The sequence below is a fragment of the Vipera ursinii genome (assembly GCF_947247035.1).
Source record: "Vipera ursinii genome assembly, chromosome: 7".
Taxonomy (NCBI): domain Eukaryota; kingdom Metazoa; phylum Chordata; class Lepidosauria; order Squamata; family Viperidae; genus Vipera; species Vipera ursinii.
The window spans coordinates 33,328,530-33,347,651 of record NC_139521.1 but is presented as its reverse complement, the minus strand read 5'-3'; the positions used below and the strand labels follow the sequence as shown (position 1 = coordinate 33,347,651).

The 19,122-nt window shown below is 38.9% G+C and overlaps 1 protein-coding gene across 7 annotated transcripts in view; it reads left to right on the top strand.

Annotated features, from left to right (window-relative positions):
• The window catches only part of IRF2 (interferon regulatory factor 2), a 38,978-nt gene that overhangs the window by 2,127 nt on the left and 17,729 nt on the right, over positions 1-19,122 (top strand). The window contains exons 1-2 of one of the 7 annotated variants that reach the window (XM_083367455.1): positions 15,515-15,585; positions 17,499-17,635. The exons of 5 other annotated variants lie outside the window; for them this stretch is intronic. The gene's annotated coding sequence lies outside the window, so the exon portion shown is untranslated. Of the gene's footprint in view, positions 1-15,514; positions 15,586-17,498; positions 17,636-19,122 lie in introns of those variants that run through there. One more of the 7 variants, XM_083367453.1, reaches the window with a different exon arrangement.

The window sequence follows — 19,122 nt, the reverse complement described above, 5'->3', positions numbered from 1 at the left end:
CTGTTGTCCAGATAGAGGCTTTACATATCTTGAAACACACATAGTGTTACCACAACTAAGCATTTTGGTGGGTTTTAGCTGCTAGTGATATGAATGGAAGCAGCCTTAGGGATGCTAACAGCTAATAGCACAAACCATGCAAATACTGTTCACTATGATACTTAAATATTTTTGAGTACTGACTGTACTGAGTCTAAAAATAGGTTATCCTGAGTTTTGTGCATTTTGATTTTTGACATGAAACTGCAGTTAGCTTTGCAAGCAGCAATTAAAATCTAGTATTAATGTGTTTCCTTAATACTGTGCACTATACACAAAGCGAACAGATTAAAATGCATGGAACATTAAAGTTAATGTTCTATAATTATTTTTTCGATACAATAAGATTTTCTTATGAATTGATGTGCGTAAGAACAAAGCTAAATAATTTGCCATATCTTTTTCTGGTTTCCAAGTTGTATCTTGCAATGTGTACCATTGCCTTTTTTTGTGTAGAAAAGATTATTCATCTGGAAGATTCAATTGTTGGAAGATAAGGAACATTTATGGCTTCAGTCTAGAAAAAGTTCTGGTGTTTTATTACGTCAATAAGACAGCTTGTGAAATACCTGTATAATGAAGTGAACACATCTGAAATTTGAAAACTGAAAAGCAGATTTAATCTGCTTCTGTTTGGAAGAAGACATGTTACCTCTGGTATTATGGCAATATATGCAGCTTCATTTGTGTTTCTTAGATTTCATTAAGTATTTTTAAGTTATGTCATTTCCTTAAATTCCTTTACTCCTTGTACATAAAGTTATTTATGTGCTCTACGTGTGTATTCAAAAATGAAATAGAAGTATTTATAATTTTTAAACAGTACAAATAATTGGCTGAACAAATGAGCTTTAAGTTCTATAACTTACAAAATAGTAAAAAAAAAATATTGAAAACAATATCTTATACTTTTCTTTCTTAGATGATAATTAGGTTTCAAATATATGGATACCAAAGAATTAATACCAACACCTGGTTTGCTAAAACCAGATCTGCCTTATTTCCAACTCTTGTGTATTGCTACCCACTAGAGGAAACATTTCTCTTGCATTTGATGTTTGTTGGGGGTTATAAATAAAATGCAAGGTAGCAAAGGGGTGGTTTTCAGTCCATCTTAAAATATCTGTGGGAAATTCATTTTATCGGAAAGTTATCTCCCACTTAAAGAATGTTACTGATTTACTTTGGTCAAACATCAATTGAAAATAGCTTGATTATTTTTTTTTGCCTCTCTCACTTTAAGGATATTAGTGGTTTACTTTGAGTCACATTTAGTTTGCCATCAATGTGGACATGAAGTTCTGGATTTTACAGTTCTACTTGCCCTGTTTGATGTGGTAGATATCCCATGCTATGTCAGCCTTTGTTGCTTTGTTACTTCTTCTCAAGTTTTTAGCTGAATGGCTTTCAGCAGAGGTCTTTATACTGCATGAGGAGAAAAAAGAAAAGCCACATTAAGTTTTTGTTGTGTTTTGAAGACCAAGCTTGGAAACAGGGACAAGATTTCATGCCTTAAGGATGGAGCAAGACTCTAGACTCTGGCATCCACAAACTTCGTGTTGACTGACAAACTCAGCTAAAATGTGTGAGAATCTCTGCATGCTCTAGCAATTGATTAATGAATGCTTATTTTAATGTGATATTTCTTTGTTCATCTGTATAAAATAAACATTCTTTATGGAAATAGATCTTGAAGTCTTTGCAGTGTAAATAAATTCATCTCTAGGGAGCGGCTACAGTGAAAATCCTGTACCTACTAAATGTGGATGCAGTTATTAAAGGTGCTATTGTTTTGGGAAAACCTGGGAACTGTGAGGTTATATAAAGTTTGGCATATTGAAAACAATGACTATTGTTTAAACAAAGAAAAATGTGTTTCTATGTGTGGGTGAATCTTCTGAATCAAGGAAATGGAGTGGAGTAAAAGCATATTCACTGTTCGTTGACCACGTGAAGAGATTTAGGCAACTTGATCTTGCTTATGGAGCAACAGGTTTTGTGGAACAGAATGCTCATAAATATAGAAACATAATATTGCATTCACAGAACTTTCAATGCCAATAATACTGAAGTACAATCACAAGTCACAATCCATTTGGAATGATTTTTATTAATGAAACATTTTATATTGGTTCCTACAATTTTAGAAAAAAATGTACTTTCAAAATTGCTTAGTAGTACAGGTGCAAGAAGTGCTTTAAGACAATGACCAGGACAGCAACCAACATAAATGAATGAGTCATTCTCTCCCATTAAAGCAAGAAAAAACATCCTGTCAACATATTGTTAATATTCTTTATAGCAAGTTATTCACAGCACTGAGAATCTGTTTGATGTGAATGGAATAAGTGACAGGCCTATCTCATCCCTTTAGGAGGTGAGAGTTTTTTTTACAAAAGGGAAATAGGTTCACACCCCTAGAAAAACTTTTATAAGCATGTCCAAAATTTGGATTATGCATGTTTTGCTGCCTCTGATTTGAGTAGCAGATCTTATGTAATGTTGCAAATCAGTATTGATGAAGGCCTTCCACTTCTGAATCCATTATTTGGAAATGCCCATCTCTAATTGCATGTAGAAAATAGGTCATTTTTCTGTCATATTTAGGCAGTGTATAGCCAGTTTGCAGAATGAACATTGGGGATTGCCTGGACCCTTGCCATGAAAAACATCACATATTCAAGGAGTTAGGGGCTCCTTGACACTAAGAATGCATTTTCTTCAGGAGATAGTTCTTTGCCAGAGTTTGGCTATTTGTCTGGGAAAACAGTTTAAAAGAAACTAATCTAATAGGATGGGTCCATGGTTCATTCCATCCTTCCTGATAGATTGTTCCCCTCCCCTCCCACTTCGTTTAGTGGTTGTTTGTGGTTACAACAGCAATGAAAAACTTTATGACCAATACATGCATGTATGACCTTTGCAGGTCTGTAAAGCAAATAAAGCTGAATAAGATCATAAGCACAGTTGCAGTTTCACTTAGCATCTGCTTCACTTAATAATCAAATTGCCAGTTCCAATTCTGGTTGCTAAACAAAGACTACCTGAATGGAGATCCAATAAAAACTGATTGAGACAAGCAGAAAGAGAGGCCTTGAACCATTCCAATGAAGCTCCTTCTCTACATTTAAATGCTGTAATTCTGCAATATTTTCTCTGTTTCTCAACAGACAGCTTTTATCTTAGTAAGGCTTAATGTCTTGTCTTCTGGGGTGTTGGGGGAAGGTACAGTGGCAGAAAAAATTATTTGATCCCCTGCTGATTTTGTACATTTGCCCACTGACAAAGAAATGATCAGTCTATAATTGTAATGGTAGGTTTATTTTAATAGTGAGAGACAGAATAACAAAAAATTCTGGAAAAACACATATCAAAAAAGTTATAAATTGATTTGCATTTTAATAATTGAAATAAGTATTTGATCCCCTATCAGTCAGCAAGATTTCTGGTTCCCAGGTGTCTTATACAGGTAATGAGCTGAGATTAGGAGTACTCTCTTAAAGGGAGTGCTCCTAATCTCAGCTTGTTAATTGTATAAAAGACATCTGTCCACAGAAGCAATCAATCAGATTCCAAACTCTCTACCAGGGCCAAGACCAAAGAGCTGTCCAAGGATGTCAGGGAAAGATTGTAGACCAGGGGTGTCAAACTCAATTTCATTGAGGGCCGCATCAGCATTGCGGTTGCCCTCAAGGGGCCGGGTGTCTGTTGTAGACTTACACAAGGCTGGAATCGGGTACAAGACTATCGCCAAGCATCTTGGTGAGAAAGTGACAACAGTTGGTGCGATTATTCACAAAAGGAAGAATAAAAAAATAACTGTCAATCTCTTGGTCTGGATTTCCATGCAAGATCTCACCTCATGGAGTTTCAGTGATCATGAGAACGGTGAGGAATCAGCCCAGAACTACACGAGAGGATCTTGTCAATGATCTCAAGGCAGCTGGGACCATAGTCACCTAGAAAACAATTGGTAACATACTATGCCGTGAAGGACTGAAATCCTGCAGCGCTTGCAAGGTCCCCCTGCTCAAGAAAGTACATGTTCAGGCCCATCTGAAGTTTGCCAATGAACATCTGAATGATTCAGAGGAGAACTGGCTGAAAGTATTGTGGTCAACTGAGACCAAAATCTAGCTCTTTGGCATCAACTCAACTCGCTGTGTTTAGAGAAGGAGGAATGCTGCCTATGATCCCAAGAACACCATCCCCACCATCAAACATGGAGGTGGAAACATTATGCTTTGGGGATGTTTTTCTGCTAAGGGGACAGTACAACTTCACCTCATCAAAGGGACAATGGACGGGGCCATGTACTGTCAAATCTTGGGTGAGAACCTCCTTCCCTCAGTCAGGGCATTGAAAATGGGTCGTGGATGGGTATTCCAGCATGACAATGACCCACAACACACGGCCAAGGCAACAGCAGTGGCTCAAGAAGAAGCACATCAAGGTCCTGGAGAGGCCTAGCCAGTCTCCAGACCTTAATCCCATAGAAAATCTGTGGAGGGTGCTGAAAGTTTGAGCTGCCAAACATCAGCCTCAAAACCTCAATGACTTGGAGAGGATCTGCAGAGAAGATTGGGACAAAATCCCTCCTGAGATGTGTACAAATCTGGTGGCCAACTTCAAGAAGTGTCTGACCTCTGCCAATAAGGGATTTGCCACCAAGTACTAAGTCATGTTTTGCGAAGGAGTCAGATACTTATTTCATTCATTAAAATGCAAATCATTTTATAACTTTTTTGAAATGCATTTTTCTGGCTTTTTTGTTGTTATTTTGTCTCTCACTGTTAAACCTACCATTACAATTATAGACTGATCATTTCTTTGTCAGTGGGCAAACGTACAAAATCAGCAGGGGATCAAATAATTCTTTCCTTCACTGTATGTATTCCATTTTGCAAAATGCTGATGTCCATGTTTGGATGAAGCTTTAGAAAAAGTTGCTTCATGTGTTGATGCACTGCTTATTTTATGCCATCTGGTGCCTAAAGCTTAAAGCCCCTCATTAATAAGAGCTTGTGCTGTTCCGAAGAGAAGATTGTGCATTTTGTATTAGCATATTGGTCACCAATACCTCCATGTGACCAGCTAAATTCTTTTCAGCTGAGATTGCTATCAAGATATGTTGGGTTAGAATCTGATCTTATGGTCATTCTATAAATCTCCTATAATTTTTTAAATTCCAGGTTACTATATTTTACTTCCATTTTTTGGCTGTCTTTGGTGGTAAATAAAGGAATGATATTTGTGGTATGATATTTTTATTTATTATTAAATCCTTGTCCAATTCTGTGCCATCATTGTGGATGATGAACTTAAAATATTCTGTTTTCTAAGTGGCATTTAAAAGTTACAGCTGGCACTTCTTGGTAAAACCTGAAAGAATGAAAAAGATAGAGTAGCATAAACAGTAATTGCATAGTTTGTAGAGACGTGAAGGCCAAAGTCCATTGGTTTTATTTGAACATAGTCAAACTTGTATGCATACAACTGTCTCTAAGCTCTTAAGCTTGAATTGTTTGGAAAATCTAATCAGCTAGCTAGCCTAACAATTGTGGCCCCCAAACCTCCTATCCTCCTACATTGTTGCCCAGAATGTAAAATAATGTGTTTTTCAAACTTGCCAACTTTAAGCTGTGTGACTTCAATCCCCAGAGTTCTCCAGCCAGCCATGACTATATGCTCAAGCTTTTATATTTTTAATAAATATTCCAAAGGGGATTGATGATTTTTTTGAAATTTTTAATTAGTTTTATAGGGTTAAAAAGGAAGGTAGGTAAATGGGGGTTTGGAATAGGGTAGAGGAAAGGTTAAGGGTAGGGGTTGTGGTATGTACATGTATTTGTGAACCAATATGGTGGTTGGGTATTCAAAAGTAACAACAAGTTGTTTGTAGATAGTTCAGGTTGCATTAATAAAAATTCTTTCTCTGATTCCCTTAATTTTCACATAGTCAAAGTAATCAAGTTAATACATTTCTAGTTATGGGCTAGTCAATTAACAAAGTTTTCAATATAGTTAGACTAATACATATCAAAATCCTGTTTTTAAGTTTTACCTAATTGCAGTAAAATATTCTAAGGTAGCCTATAATATACAGAAAAGAGCTTACTTTTTGGGTAACCTACAATTCCCTATTTCAGTAAAGAATAATTCTCTTGTCTACAAAACTTACATTGTTCATTACAAATCATTCTTATGATTTAGCAGTAAAATCTAGTTTTCATCTTAACAAAACTATTATTAGAAAAGATTTTTTGTCTTAACCATTCAACACTTAATAAAATACTATCTTATAAGATTCTAAATTTTATAGTATAATTCAAAGTTTTATTCTAAAAGCTTAATTTTGTTTTCCTTTAAAAATCTAAAACCTAAATATGAAATCAGTGTATATATTTTTTAAGATTCCCCTTAGTCCATCAAAAGAATTTTTTTAAGTTCTGTCTTTACAAATCCCAAAAAAGAGACAAGTCTAAATCTTTAAATCTAACTCTCGCCGTCTTTTTGTGCCAACCAGGCTTCCATTTTAATGCCTTTAAGTTCTCCAATGTGTCTCCCTTTCTTCCTCCACCTCTTATTTGAATCCACGGAGACCATCCAGATGACAGTTTTGCCAAGCTAATGTCCCCTTTATAATCATTGAAGTATTGCTTTAATAGCTCAGTTTTTGATGTTTGTTATGATATGATTGTCATTAATTCAGTCTGATCTTTTTCTTGTTCCAAAGGGGGGATTGATGATTGATGACTCACAAAAGAGCAATAGAGCTACATGAAGGAGCCTAGAACACCGATTTCAAATCTTACCAAGCAATACTGTAATTTAGTTGTCTGAACACAATTTCTGGCAATGTGAGTCATTAGGTACATCAGAAATTCCCTACTCACTTGCAAAAGAGCAGCAACAACAGCAAAAAATCAGCTTGTGGATCAACTGGACTTAGGAGAATCACTCCTTAATCAGGAGGAAGTACAGTGTACCTTGTCAAGTAAAATTCCCCTTGGCAGCTTTGTATATTTGTTTATGGATGGGGTGATTAAGCTCAGTGTTGATTGTGTAATAAGTAATAATGGACTTTGGGCTTTTTGTCTGCTTCAGAGTGGCATTGAGTAATTTTGTTGCCACTCTAATCGTTCACTTTTGAAAAGCAGTATCTGCACCCTCTCTGATTTTGTAGAACTTTACTTAATGCTGTGGAACAGATAGAAAGTTGGGCATCTAAAATCAATTGTCAGTCCTTAACCCAAGCCTAAATATTTTGTGTCCTAATTATTTGAGCTGCTGAATTGAGGTAGTAGCTTGGTTCAAACACAATCATTGCTAGCTGTTTTGTCTGGTTTACTTCTACATACATGGTTAAATCTCATTTTGCAGTCCTACTTTGTGGGTCAAAGCCTAGCCATGATCTTTCACTTCATATGATGAGGTAAATGATAGCTTGTTCCAGGGTTGAAAAGGTAGAAGAGAATTTCTGTAAGTTAGAAAAAAAGTGCAAGCCTAATCCCTTTAAAAGGTTCATTCAGTTTCTTATAGCACTGTCGTCAATGATGTTTTTTGGAGAGTTTTGTTTTGTTGTCTTCAAGCCAGTCATGACTCCTGGTGACGGCCCTAGACCAGGGGCGTCAAACTGCTGGCCCGCGGGCCGGTTGCATCATGTGGAGTCTGCACCCACCCCTGCTCTGGCAATGCAAAAAAAGTTGTGATACGCCGCGACACATCACGTGATGTGGCGAGTTTGACATCCATGGCCTAGACTGTAGTTTTGTTGGCAGCATTTCATAACTGATTTGCCATTGCCTACTTCTTAGGGCTGAGAAAGTGACTGGCCCAAGGCACTGAACCAAGTTTATCTAAAACCTAATTGTCAACCCTAAAGTAAACTGAGTAATACCTTAGTGTTGGCTCCAGAAGTAAGAGGAAAATTCTTGCATTAGGGGTCTTTTCATATTTTGTATAAATTGCTTTCAATATGACAGGCATTTATTGCAAAGAACATTGATATGACTTTGTATTGACTTAAGTGGCAAGTGGTTTCTGTCCTATACAGTGCCAAATATGCTGAATCACCATATTGGGTCATTCAAGCCTTTCCAGATTTTTCCACAAGTGATAGATATCTTAATATTAAGAAAATAGGTTTCGACTTATACATATAGGTTCCAACATAAGTAGTAATGGCGTCTGTCTTTATCCCTATTAGGCCATCTCTGATGGCAGTATTGCTTTGAGGCCATCTTGGGTTGTAATGGCTCAGATAGAAGATACTGCAGATTCTAGCTGTACCTTTGAACCACTTGAATATACTGTATAATCTATGGTGTTAGAATGAAGAAGCCCATTGCTATCTATAAATGAGGTGCAGACAGCTTGTGTGCATCCCAAAATACTTGGATAACTGTGAACCAGTTTTGATGAGGGACTCACATTTGGGATTGGGAAGCAGTTGTTAGTCACATCAAATTGGATAGCAGCCTGAGTTGATAAAGCAAGGGAGTGTCCCTTTACTATGCTTTTTATTATTTTGTGACCATGATTTTATTTAAAATATTGCTGAGGTATTATTTATACAGAGACTGATATAATTGTATTTATCTGTCATTCCAAATAAAGCAAGTCAGAGTTCTTAATTAGTGATTGCTTGGGCAATGGGCAAAAGTGATGCTATTCACAGTAGTTCCACGTTTATTGGTTTGTGGATTGTTGTGTATATTTCTCGGTAGGAAGCAAAATAAGTCCTGGCATTAAATCTGCATGCTTGTTATGCAAATTGTGTGAAAGTGTGTAAAAAAAACTTGATTAAGAAGAGGTTTTATGACAAGTTGAAGCAGACGGGCACTTGAGCACTTCTCTTTCTGCAGTACTTGGGAGCCTTCCTTCAGAAGTACAGAGCCTTGGTGGAGCAGTGGGCTAATGCCTCCTTAAGTAACACCAGCTGCCTGCAATTAGTGCAGGTTCGCATCCCACCAGGCTCAAGGTTGACTCAGCCTTCCATCCTTCCGAGGTAGGTAAAATGAGGACCCAGATTGTTGGGGGCAATTAAGCTGACTTTGTAATAATGCCGCTTGGGGGGGGTGTATGAAAGCCCTAATAAGCAGTCATATACATAGAATGAAGGCTACTGCTAAGCTTGTAAGCCGCCCTGAGTCTTCGGAGAAGGGCGGGATATAAATGGAATTAAAATAAAATTAAAATAAATAAATTTTACAATGGTCATTGCAGCTATTATCACTGAACAGAGGTCATTGGGCCATTACTGAATGGGACCCAATACAGCTGAAGAGAAACAAGTTGGTAGGATCTTGAGGCATACCAAGCAGGTGTAGGAAACCTGTAGTCTGATGGGCATACTTGGGACCTTGAGTGCACTCTTTAATTAAAGATGAGGGTGGAAACTAACACTTTGGCTTGTAACATGCTAGGTTTTTAAGTCAAAGTATTTACCAACAACAAAATTACTGCTGTTCATGGTGGAAAAATACTTTCTACTTGGGAATGGAGAACTAAGAAATGTTTATTTCATATCTGTCTAGTGAACTTACTAGAAGTATTCAGTATTCATTTTTATAGTATTCATTTGTTACTATAAACATGCTACTTGTCAAGGATATCCACAGGGCATGGTCAAAAAAGTCAGGATGGTTGGCCCAACACTGCTATCCTAAAAAATCATATTCTCTATTTTGTGCCAATTATTCCTGTGTGTATATGGCAGATAAAAAAATAAACTTCCATTTCAGTTCTTAACAGGAAAGTAAGACTATCTTCCATAAAAGAGAGCTGCTGGAGGTCTAGCCGATCCGAACCCGACTGGTTGCGGTTAAGAACCTATATTAGGTCTTATCTCGCAGCGATGAGGGTGGCGAGGTGCAATTACTTCTCCACCCTCATCGCGTCCGCAGATAACCGCCCGGCCGCCTTGTTTAGGGTGACTCGCTCGCTTCTTAATCAGGAGGTGAGGGAGGATCCCTTGCAGGGTCGTGCCGAGGAATTTAGTCAACATCTGACGGATAAAATCGCTCGGATTCGGACCGGGTTGGACTCCAGCTGGGCAGAGTCTGGCGATCAGGACACGGGCGGTCTTGTCAATGTTACCTGGGAGGAGTTTGATTCTGTGACCCCTGATGAAGTGTACAGGATTATGGGGAAGCTGAGTTCCACCACATGTTTATTGGATCCGTGCCCTTCTTGGCTGGTTTATGCAGCTAGGGAGAGGACACGAGGCTGGCTCCAGGCGGTTATATCTGCTTCTTTGAGTGAGGGTTATTTCCCCACCGTCTTGAAGGAGGCGGTGGTGAGACCTCTCCTCAAGAAGCCTGCCCTGGACCCAGCTGTACTGAACAACTTTCGTCCAGTCTCCAACCTTCGCTTTCTTGCGAAGGTTGTTGAGAGTGTGGTGGCGCATCAGCTCCCTTTGGTCCTGGATGAAGCGGATTATCTGGACCCTTACCAATCGGGTTTCAGGCCCGGGCACAGCACGGAGACGGCATTGGTCGCTCTGGTGAATGATCTCTGGAGGGCTCGGGATAGGGGATATTCCTCTGTCCTAGTCCTATTAGACCTCTCGGCGGCTTTCGATACCATCGACCATGGTATCTTGCTGCGGCGTCTCAGGGGATTGGGAGTGGGAGGCACAGTTTTTCAGTGGTTCTCCTCCTATCTCCTGGGACGCTCGCAGTCGGTGTTGGCAGGGGGGCAGAGGTCGACCCCTAGGACTCTCGCTTGTGGAGTTCCTCAGGGGTCGGTCCTCTCGCCCCTCCTGTTCAACATCTATATGAAACCGCTGGGTGAGATCATTCGTGGTTTTGGAGTTGGGTATCATCAATATGCCGATGATACCCAACTTTTTATTTCAACCCCAAACCACCCCAGTGATGCCCTCGCTGTGATGTCCCGTTGCCTGGAGGCGGTTCGGGTCTGGATGGGGAGGAACAGACTTCAACTCAACCCTGACAAGACTGAGTGGCTGTACATTCCGGCATCCCGGGACATTCAAAATGTTCCATCTCTTTCTATGGGGGGTGAGCTCTTACCCCCCGTGGATAGGGCTCGCAACTTGGGAGTCCTCCTAGATTCACGGCTCACCCTGGAAGATCATATAGTGGCCGTGACTAGGGGGGCTTTCGCCCAGGTTCGCCTGGTGCGCCAGTTGCGACCCTATCTGAACCGGGATGCCCTGTGTACGGTCACTCATGCGCTCGTGACCTCTCGCCTTGACTACTGTAATGCTCTCTACATGGGGCTTCCCTTGAAGACCACTCGGAGGCTCCAACTGGTACAGAATGCAGCCGCGAGAGTTGTCTTGGGAGTTTCCCGGTACTCCCATGTTACACCTTTGCTCCGCGAGCTGCATTGGTTACCAGTTGTCTTCCGGGTGAGGTTCAAGGTTTTGGTTACGATCTTTAAGTCCTTACATGGCATGGGTCCGGGATACCTCAGGGACCACCTGCTGCCGGCATCAACTCCCCTCCGCCCTGTGCGTTCCCACAGAGAGGGCCTCCTCAGGGTGCCGCCAGTCAAGGAATGCCGACTGGTGGCCCCCAGGGGGAGGGCCTTCTCTGTGGGCGCTCCGGCATTATGGAACCAACTGCCGGTGGAGCTCCGGACGGCATCAGACCTCCGAACTTTCCGTCAAGGCCTGAAGACCCACCTATTTGAAATGGCTGGTCTGGCCTGACGGGGGATTATGGGTTTTAATTTGTCGTTTTAGATTTGTATTACTGTTTTTAACTGGGCATGGGTTTAATCTTTTTTTGATTTTTGTATTGTCTTTTTTTATATATGCCCTGTGAACCGCCCTGAGTCCATACCAAGGAGAAGGGCGGTATACAAATTAAATAAAACTAAACTAAACTAAACTAAAAGGCTCTCACTGCACAGAGCTTTTTATAAAAAGAGTTCACAGCAACAAAAGCAACAAAAGCAACGAGATGTTTTATAAAGCATCTTATTTAAATGTGGGGCAGAGAAGAAAGAAATGTACATGTGATTTCTACATGGTCCTAATCCAAATTCTCTTGAAAGAAAGATCTGTCACCTACATAATAGTGGAGACTTGTGCCCATATTTTTAAGGCTGTGCCTTAACAAATAGATACAGATGGTCCTCCTTTAAGGACCAAAATTGGGACTGGCAATTTGGTTATTAAGTGAAGCGGTCAAAATGAAATTGTCACTGTGCTTTTGGTCTTACTTCAGTTTTTTTTTTCTGTACAGACTTGTGAAAGCCATAAATGCAAAGATTGGTTGCAAAATTATTTTTTCATCACTATTGTAACTGCAGTCAGTCACTAAATGAGGCAGCTGCTAAACAAGGACTGCCTGTAGTTTACCTCTTATGAACCCGCCAAAAACCTCTTTGGAGAGTTTTATAATTTGCCCCCTGACCTTAAAGTAATTACTATAGAACATGTATTTACTGTATAACAGGATCGAAAGTAATCTTAAAACACCTGGAGGTTAGAGAATCCTAAATAAAACTGAAACGGTGTCAAAACTAACAAAAAGCTGACAGCAATCATAGTTACTGCATAGTTTTTTCCAGTTGCTGACTAAAACCAATCTAAGTATAATACCCAGTCCAGTTTCATTTCTTATTTCTTCTGTTCACTGGTTTCAGTTTGTGTTTCCGATTTTGACAAGACACTTGCTTGGTCTTTTATAATTTGTGTAAACTTCTTGCTTTTTTCAAGCTTTTAAAAAATTCTTACAGCAAGAGACTTCCCAGTCTGGTCTGACTCAAAGAAAAAATTCCACTGATTTTATTAGTAGTTTACTTTTGAATCATTGTGCAATCTACTGGTTACCCAGCTTTGTGTTGAAGATGTGTGAAACAGTACTGATCCTAAAGCAGTAGTATTATTTTTTTTTAAATAGGTGATGAGTGAGGGGCAAGGATTGCATGTGAGAAAGTAGGTACAAGGGACAAGGGAAAAAAATGAAACTGAAGATAATTAATTTTTACAGCTAATAATAGCAATAGCACTTAGACTTATATATTATTTCATAGTGCTTTACAATCCTCTAAGCATTTTACAGAGTCAGCATATTGCCTCCAACAACCTGGGCCCTCATTTGACTAATCTCGGAAGATGGAAGGCTGAATGAACCTTGAGCCAGTCAGAATCGAACTCCTGGCTCGACTGTGGCAGTGAGTAGAGTTAGATTGCAATACTGCATTCTAACCACTGCACCACCACGGCTCAGTTCTTACAATATACTCTGTATATTAAATGATTGTCTCCTTTTGTCATATTGAAAATTAAAATTTGACGCTAAATATTGAAGAAACTTTGAAAACTGCATTAGAAACTCCGAAGGGCACAAGAGGCAGGGCTTTTTTTCTCATAGAACGCTCAGAACGGAGTTCCGGCACCTTTTTTGGATGGAACCTTGTAGGTTCGGCAAGGCGGGTTGTATGACATGTGTGAGTTCCGGCACCTTTTTCTTTTACAAAAAAAGCACTGACAAGAGGTAAACCTAATTTCTCTAGTAGGTATGCATCCTAGAGAAACTCTTTCTCAAAAGACATACTGGTAGCAACAAAGACTAGAAGCATTACAGTCCAGTGAGAACTGTACATCTCAGGATGAATGTGAGCAAGTTGCTTTATTAATTGCAACTCTCTCTCAAACTTCCCCTTTCTTTTGAACAGTTAAATATTGTGAAGAGTGCAGACAGTTTAAACATAACACGTTACATACAGAAGCACCATTAACCTGTTGACATAACGCCAGATACCCACATCACTTAACCAACAGAACCCAGTAGAATTTGACTTCATGTTAGGGCTACACCATCTGCTCTTTCTTTTGAAGTGATACATGTCATCACCCACCAATAATAACTTTTAGGTTTCTATCTAGAACATGAATCAGTCTCAATACAAGAGAATAAATAGAAGTATGATTTTAAAATAGTATATGTAGAAACTAGTGGAAGAACATTTCAACTGATTATAAATTTAATCTGCATCAAAGATAAGCCCTGGGTGATTATTTACAGTGTGAAATTTATTAGCAAATTTTATTTTAACCAAACAGAAGGCTTATGTCCACTGGAGATATTAAATTAGAGCAGTTGAAAGTATTACTAGTAAATAGATTTTATTTTTATTTTATTCATGTTTATTTTATATGTACTTAGTCTCATTAGAACTATCATGGATCTGACACTTTTGGGCATTCAGTGTTTTTATTTTCTCATACTGAGGAGAAGACATCATGTAACTGTCAGACAAGATCATAAACCTGTTACAGTCCTCTGGTGTGCGATTATTTCTTTGTTGCAAGTAGCCACTGCGCTCTTGATGCCACAATTTTGCTTATGAACAAAATTGAGTAACGGTGCTATTTGAAACTATACATTGTCTTTTAGGGATGTATTTGTGGGTCTTCATTACTACCTTCTTGTATGTATTATGGCTGGGTTTCTACTACATGGGACTTTTGATGAGAAGTGGATTATCTGCACTGCTGAGTCAATAGAGAAAATGTTTTAGCTTGCAGCTGTTTAGGAGAGATAGGGAAGTCTCTTGAGAGAAGTATCTTGGTACTAGCTTCTGTTCTCTTCTGCATTGTAGCTGTAGAGATGATTAAGAGAAAGCAACCACCATACTGGGGTGTGTGTGTAGGAAGAACAGGGAGAATGGAGAGCGGGAAAGAGGACACATGGGTGTGGGCAACAGGGTACAAGTGATGTCACATGCATTATATCATCAAACAAATACAATTTGCTAGGCTTCTAGCTAATGCCTTTGAGGGGATAAAGAAAGCATATTCTATATTCTCTGGGTTGTGGCTGATTTACACCATTATTTTGTTAGCCATTAGTTGTTGAGTAAAACACAATTGCTAAAGTGTACATATGCTAAGTGATACACCATAGCTTACCTATTGTAATGGCTAACTTCACACCACATAGATGACACCAGAGGCAAATAAATCAGCTTATGAATTGGGTGTGTTGTGCAAACGAAGTCTGAGATTAGTCTCTATAATAGGTGGTTGTATTAGCTTTCAAAGAAAATGTACATTTCTTTGAATTGATTGGATTAGTTTTTTTCTGTCCATTATCTATGAAATTGATATTTTATTGTGCTTTGTGGGAATTTGTGTGTTTTGTCAGATTTGGGTCTCAGGCTTCAATTCTAACTTACAGAGTTTTTTGGCTAAAATTTCCATAAAAGTCATCAACTCAACTTCTGTAAAATGAATATTGAAACAGAAAACAGGAACACAGATAGACTTCCCTTCATCTAAGAGCCAAAAAAAAGAAAACTGCTCTTTAAGCTCTTCTGCCCTGTGGACAAAGAAGAAATTAAATTACTCTTCAGGAAAGTGTATATGAGGTTATAGTTTCTCTGCTCTGGGTTCTTTAGATTCAGGTTAGTAAATGTCTCCTAATTAGACTGGACCAGAATTGCTGAAGGGTGAATTCTGTGGCTCCCTCCCACTGCTGATTTTTTTCAGAGCCAAGAGCCACCACCAACAGTGCACTTTAATGGCTGTCCTCAGATCTGGTTCCAGAAGGCTTGTTTCAGGTGAGGAGACCAACATGAAGCAACAACCGTACCTTACATTGTAATATGTTTATTAGTCAGGGAGACTGCAAGTTGACAACTTATAGGACTAACCTGAATCCTTGTTTAGTTTGCATTTATGCTAATGCCTGAATGCAGATGGTGACAGGGATGCTTAAGAGCAGTTATAGCAGTCTGCAGGGTCTCATCTTAGACTGTGTTTTGTACAGCTGTCACTTGAGAAGGTAACTTAAGCTTCTTCAGTTCAACCTCCCCCTCACTTTTGAATGCACTCTTATGTTTTACCTGGGTCACAATATCTATTTGGCAGGTGAATGTACTGAAATCCCTAGACCCCCTTTAGGTGCATGCAAAATATACTCATTTATATTATGAGTAAGGATACTAAGTAAGTCTCAGAAAGTGCGATGGTTACAATGGTGTCAGCAGACAAGAAAATACCCACCCCACACCACCCCACCCAGCAAGTTTCTGTTCCACTATTGCAAGATGTGGAATAGGTAACAGCTTATATGGCTTTAAAGTGACATTTGACAAATTCAAAGAGGATTCATAGAGGATAGATTTCACATTATTTCCATGTTATGGGAATATCAGTTAAAAAATATGCCCATTGTGGGAATTAATAACTACCTAATGACAAATACATGGAGATGAGTAGCCATGATAGGATGTGTATGAACCTAGAATATCCAAACTTTTTTTGGAAATAGGTGAATTAGAGCCCTTTTAAAAATGGTTAGGTGTTGTTGAATATGTATTCATAATTAATATAGTTTAATATAGATAAAAACCCCTGGAGGTCCTTGAATTTCTAAGTACCTCTTCCAGCTGTGCTCTAGTGTTAATGCAGAGTGTTAACTTACATTAACTTGTAATTATTCATATTTACATCAAAAAATAAACCAAAGCTTGATGTTGGTTAATAAATCAGAATCCTCCCTTATGAATTTGTCTTGTTAATCAGGAATAAGACAACATTATCCAATTTCATTATACTAGGAAATAGGCTATTGCAAGCACGATTTCCTTGTGGATTTGGGAAGTAGTAAGGGAGCACTGCATGACTTTTAACTTCTTTAATCAGTGTGCAAATAATTGATTACCGGTACTAGGATTTATGTATAACATGATTTTGTTTGTTTGTGGAAAGAATTCTAACACAGGAGCCAGGCCTTTGTGGGGAAACAGCTTATGCAACTAGCTTGTTATGTACCGAAAGAAGACATTCCAATGCTGCTGTTGCATAAAAATTGTAAAAGCTTTGGGTCTTTCTTGACACAGCTGCCTTAATATACTTCTTAGTATAAGTGTTTGTCGAGGCCCACTTCTCATGTTACAGATAAAGTATGTTCCACTCTATAAATGCTTGAAAAAGTACTGAAAATATGATAAGAAAGGACTTTTCAGAATTAAAACACAGCTATCCTCTGGTGCAGCACAAATGCAGCATCTGGCTGGGAGGAAAGTTCTTAGGGTTGCACAAATCTCTCAAAGAAGGCAGGGATTGTAGCTATTTTTCCTGGTGCCATTCCAAAGGGACAACCTTGTTTTTATGACAGAGTAGATCACTCTTTTCACATACAATAAAGCATATGGTGGAACTTTCAACTTTTGCCTTGGCATTGAAGTCACGGAACCAGCAAGCACTACTAACATTGCTGATGTTATCTTTCTTCCTCTTCATGCTTCTGCTGAGTTGTTCTTCTATCCTTAAACCATACTGCATTTTAGGTCATTGAATTTGCTGATTTCCAAGCCCAGGCAGTTGGTCCTCCACATTGCTGCAATTCATAATCCATGGCCTGGGTGGCAACCTATCCTTTGCTTTTCATCCAAAGCAGGGTCATAATAAAGCTCAAAACCCTCATTGTCAGAATTTGCTAATCAACTAGATGTTTTCCTTCTTCCAGCATATCAGTGGCAAATTGCTGAGGGTGATAGTATGAGATCATTGGAAATGCTCCAAGGACATAAACGGGGTTTCTCGCACTTGTGACAACTTTGCTTATGAAATTGTCTCAAGTAATTCTTCTGACGTGAAGAGAAGGTATTGAGATGCTCTGTTTAACCTATGTAGCTACGCTTTTCTTAGCTAGTTTCCAGAGTATGGAAAGTGAGGAGAGAACCATTTATTTATCTATTTACTTATTTTAAATGATTTATATAGCTGTTCATCTTGTAAGAACAAGCACAGGTGGCATTCATAACAATTATCAATTTCCATGATGCCTCTGAATAGCTTGAGTCATTTGAACCCTTTTGCCTGGTTCTGCCTGAGCCCAGAGAAGAGACAGTCCAATCCTTTATTTGCTTACACTTAGTGGACAAAATCTTGCCAATCTAAAGCCATAAGATACTAAATATATTCTGAGAGATTCTAGGATGTGGTTACCCTGAACCTCTTCCCTCCTTCCTCATCCAGCTGAGGACTGTACAGTCTCTTGATCTCAGTCCTTTTCTGAGAAAGCTCTGATTTGGCCAAATCCTCCCCCTCTGCTGCTGCAAGTGTAAATTCCATCATACCAATTGGGTCTTATGAGGGATGTCCAACAAAGCTACAAGGACGGCTGTGCTATCCTAAGTGCATGGAGAGCAGCAAGCCTTGGCCTTGCACACCTGTATTTCCTAGACATTGTGGCAGAAAGATTAGAAATCTTAGCTTTTTGTTTTAATTTAGCTAGGCTTCCTCCAAAGTGACCATTCTGTTTAGTTTAAACTGCAGCTTACTAATAAGCCAAGTCATAAATCACAGCTAAATTCTAATCTCCTTGTAGCAAATATAGTTTAAATGAAACATAGCCTCCCTATAGAAAATTCAGCTAGTTTAAAAGCAGAAGTAACTTTCTGATCGATTTCTATGGAGATTCTCACTCACGCAGGCCGTGGTTGTCCCAATGGTGTGTTTTTAAAAGGCAACTGGACTTCCTTTGCTTTTCCTTGAAGATGTTTCCCTTCTCATCCAAGAGGTTTCTTCAGTTCTGAACTGAAAAAGCTTCTTGGGTGAGAAGCAAAATGTCTTCAAAAACAAACAAAATAAAGAAAGTCCAGTTGTCTCTTGAAAAAGCACCTTTGGGACATTTCTAATTGATTCCTCAGGCCCACTCTAAAGGAGGGGAAATTAATACTTTAGTTTAACACTGCATGTGAAACAGTTTTTTAGTCCTTCCTGAAAATCAGTTCTCATAAAATATGAGTAGTAGGCATATGGTATTCCAGAGGTTGTTAAACTACCTCCTCCTTTATCCCTGGAATTGAGTGTTGTGGCTTAGGACTGAAAGGACGTGTAATCTGACAGCCTCTGGGAAGATGCATTTTTCTAACTGCTGCCTTAAACATTCTTATGTGAGCCATCTAGGAATAGTAGCATCTTTGAAGCTCTCCAGCTATTTGATATAGTGGAACTAATGTATAAAATGGTAAACCAGGAGAAAACACGTTTTTTGGGGGGGGGTTGTTTTAGAACAATGCTCTACTAATTAATTTATGTTTGGTGTCTTTTTGACTAAACAAGGTTATGCTCTAAATTCTTGAAAT